The following is a 4,347-nucleotide window of genomic DNA, read 5'->3' as shown; positions in this document are numbered from 1 at the left end:
TTTTACCTCCTGCTCTCAAATCAAACAAGGAGCCCCAGAAGTCTCTTCTGCAAAATGTAGATAATGGTGTCTACCTCACAGCCTTGTCATAGGATTAAAAACAGTGTAGATGCAGTGCTAAAGACAGCGTCTTGCCAAAGTGTGTGTGTTTCTTGCCTTCAGTAACCGGATCCCCAATGGGAACTATCCAAAGAGCATTGTGCTTGTTTGGAAATAAAATGGCCAAAGGGTTTTATTAGATAGTGAAATGGCTGATCTGAAGCAGATAAAAACAAGATCCTAGCACAGTGACTGGGACCATTCTCATCTAACTTCTTCTGACTCTGGAGCCCAGAGTTACCTTCTGTCCACCTCATTAGTTTGTTCATTAGAACCTGATGTTGTTGTTCAATTTGGCTCAAAGAACTGAGAAACCTGGCTCTGTCTAATGAAAGGAGACCTTTGTGACATTTTCTTTACAATAAAAGGATGGCCTCCTTGAATCTGAGCAGACAAGGCTCCTTTTCATATAAACCACCTTCTTGGACATCGCCAATGACCTTGGCTATGTGGTGATATTTTGTTTATGATATAACAAATTAAGCTGGCCTGAAGATCAGAGTGCAAAGCAAGCCACACTAGCTAGCCGTAGAGTGATGGCACACACAAAATTGATAGAGGCTAAAAGAGAAACAGAGCTCATACAAAAGTGATCTCAGCACTTGGGATCCCAGGCCTTTAATCAGCACTAAAGAGGAATATATACGGTGGGAGGATACAGAGCTCAGGGCATTTTGAGGATTGGTGGAGAGTAGTGCAGTCTGAGGTTCAGCGGATCACCCCTAAGGCCTGAGCATCGGTAGAGGTGAGCGCTCTAGTGGCTGGTCACTGCTACTCTCCTCTTCAGCTTTAACGCCAATATCTGTCTCTGGGTTTTTATTATTTGTGCTACAGGCTACATATGCATATAAGACCTGTAAGGCTGTGTTTTTCTTGTGTGTAGCTCCTGCAATAGGCTGATCACACAGTACTTGTACAGGGCAGGGGATCTAACGGGTATGTCTCAGGGAACCCTGGGAGTTTAGCTGATACCGCTCTCTGCAATACTAATTCGTGAAGTATCATTGGATACACAGTATTATATAAAATCCAGACTTACAACTGAGTTGTAAGTGGATGGCATTAATCCTCATGCAACACAAATTCCCAACTTGCCAGTAGTTCATAGCATGGACTGTATGTGCCTAACTCTATTTAGTTACATTGACTGATATTTACAAATGATTGTACAAGTTAAATAGACAAAGGAAAAGTGAAATTTTTTGTGGAAGATTAAAATTTTCCTTGCAAATTCAAAGGCATGTTGAGTAATTCAGAGGATGAGATATGGAAGAGCTAATGGGCTACCCACAGGATTTGCGACAGGAAGTGAAGAGGTAGGAATTACCCCAGGAGCAAATGGCTTTTGTAAAATCTGTCTGGATTCTTGTGAAATAATTTCCTTTTAAAGCACATGGCTTCAACTTTCACTGTTGTATACAATAAAAAAGTTTTGTCTTACTCCATGTAGAAGTTGTTTTATATTTAAAAGGAAAGAAGTAGTTCACAATGAAAATCTTGTATCTGGGGTTTTGGTATTGATAAGTCGAACGGGTGTTTGGGAAGGGCTTTGGAGTGCTGTAGCCTTTAATTTCTCAAGGAACGGTCTCATTTGGGCAAAGCAGAGTTTTGAAATGTGTTTTCCTATGGCATAAAGTATCATTATAAAGCTGCCAGTTGGACTGGAATGTTCTGTTTATTTTTCATCATATGTTCACACACAAAATAAACAAAGGAACTCATCTTACACCCCGGGGCCTCATGGGCATCACAGGTGCTTAAGAGGCTAAGAGAATGAGAGGACGGAATAATGTCACTTTCACAGAGCAGAGTGAGGGCATGAGACCCTAGATCTTTGGCATATCCACTCTCTGGAAAGGAGCCTTCCTCTTCCTATGTCACATACGGATGAGCACTGATAGAGGTGAGAACTTTCTAGTGGCTGTTTTGCTTCTCTGATCTTCCACTTTAACCTTACTATCTGTCTCCATGTTTTTATTATTTATGCTACAGGTTCCATATGCATGTAAGACCTGTAAGGCTGTGTTTTTCTTGTGTGCAGCTCCTGCAATAGACTGATCATGCAGTACTCCCATGGGGCAAGGACTCTAATGGGAATCTGATTCATCTCTCCATATAGCACTTACTCTTTTCTAGAACTCAGCCCAGAGATCTGAGGGCTGCCTCTAATATTTATCTTTTTCCTTGTAGTTCTTCTTTATGCCTATCTGCCCTTCTAAACTGCTGACAACTGGAGAAGGCTCTCTCTGTCTCTGTTACTCTCTCTCATTAACACAGCATATGGGTAGGAACGTAGCAGAAATCTCCTTTTAGATTTACTTGTGTTATTTTTGTTTATGTGTATGTGTGACTAGTGCCAGGCAACAACAGATCAAAACATAAACTCTGAGTAGCTGCAACTGCTTCTAACATAGGGAAACAAGTGGAGTAGCACTTCATGCCATGATCTCTTCTAAGTCACACACACACATATGCACACACTCAAGGACATACACTCATGCATACATAACACACACACACACACACACACACACACACACACACACACACCATACACTCTCATGAAGTTGTTCACCTTAACTTTCTTCCCCAGCAGAAATGTTTCCATATCTTTAAGGAGGATGTTTCAAATTTACTATCAGATTGCTGACTTATTTTCCCAGTAAGCTTTTCCTTTCTCTCTCTGTTTTGTTCTTTCTGTAGGAGTGATTAAAAACAACAACAACAAAAAGATTGATTGATTTTTATGTATATGAGTGCTCTATCAACTTTATGTCAGGAGAAGGCATCAGATCCCATTATAGATGGTTGTGAGCCAGCATGTGGGTACTGGGAATTGAACACATGACCTCTGGAAGATCAGCCAGTGCTCTTAACTGCTGAGCCTTCTATCTAGCCCCTGTAGGAGAGTATTAAAAGGCTGCCTAATATTTCTCTTCCTGATTCATTTCTCCACAAAGACATAAATATTTGACAAGTTCAAAATTTATTCAGAAAGTCACTAGTAACAGGGCTCTGATACACAGAAAATGGGACTATGGGACTGTGTCCCTAAATGTTGAAATTCTGAAAGTACGCTGATTCAGAAGCTGATGTTGGCATCCTGTCCCTGAGCTAAGGGCATGTTTCCTTTCATACACATGACTTCAGCAGATGACATTTCTGTTCTGGTCTTCAGAAAGCTTTTTTGTTTGTTTTTTTTTTATTATAGTTGCACTTGTAAATATGAGCGTGTACTGGATTTTATATAGAAGAAAAGAAGCATTTCCAGAACCTTCAGTTATCTCTCTCTCTGGAAGTTACTTAAACCAGACTTAACAAAATGTTTATTTATGAGTATCTGTCACAGAGTGCCCTCAGAACTCAAAGGACAACCTGCAGGGTTCAGTTCTCTCCTTCCACCATGTGGACCCCTGGGATCAAACCAAGGGCATTAGTCTGCTAGGCCATCCTGTCAGTCCTAAATCAGACTCTTAATCAGTTTATTTTTACCTTAATTGATCGTGTGTGTGTGTGTGTGTGTGTGTGTGTGTGTGTGTGTTGATAATATATCAAGAGAACATGAAGCGATCTTTACAAATCTTGTGTTTTTGTTTTGTTTTGTTTGAGGGACAGGGTCTCTCTATCTGTGTAGACCAGGCTGGCCTTGATGTCTCTGGGTGCTGTGCCACCACACCCAGGGCTTGTGCCACCACACCTGGCTAGTTAGTGTTTAATATTAAAAATGAGAGACATGGAAGGTAGGGAAACAAAGTAAATGGCCAAGTACCCATCGGCCACCACTTTAGACGATAGCTCTAATAACTTACTTACTTATAGTTACAGTTACTTACAGTAACATGACCTGTAACTGAATAAGTCTGTTAAGCATCATGTTTTCCAAGGAACCCTTGATTTCTCCTCTGGCTCAAGGGAATAGCTTGACAGAAATATAGCTGTGTATAAATGGCTTTCCTCTTTACAAACTGCAACAAGTCCTACCCCTGGGAGGCTCCTGTGTGTACAAGGCACCTCATCTTTCAGGGAACCTCTCTGCTTTGTTATTATTGGTGGGATAACAGCACATACCACTCAGTAGCTCTGCATTTGAGTATCACTGAGCCCTAAAAGAAACCCTGCAAGATTGGTCTATTACTATAGATTTCTTTTCCATTGTCAGTATCCACAAATAGGTAATACATGAGCTTTGATCCTCAGAGCTAATCATATCTCCATCACCATCTGAAAAGTTGACATTATGAAAAAAAG

Source organism: Phodopus roborovskii, unplaced genomic scaffold (genome assembly GCF_943737965.1).
Source record: "Phodopus roborovskii unplaced genomic scaffold, PHOROB, whole genome shotgun sequence".
Taxonomy (NCBI): domain Eukaryota; kingdom Metazoa; phylum Chordata; class Mammalia; order Rodentia; family Cricetidae; genus Phodopus; species Phodopus roborovskii.
Note: the sequence above shows the minus strand (reverse complement) of the source record.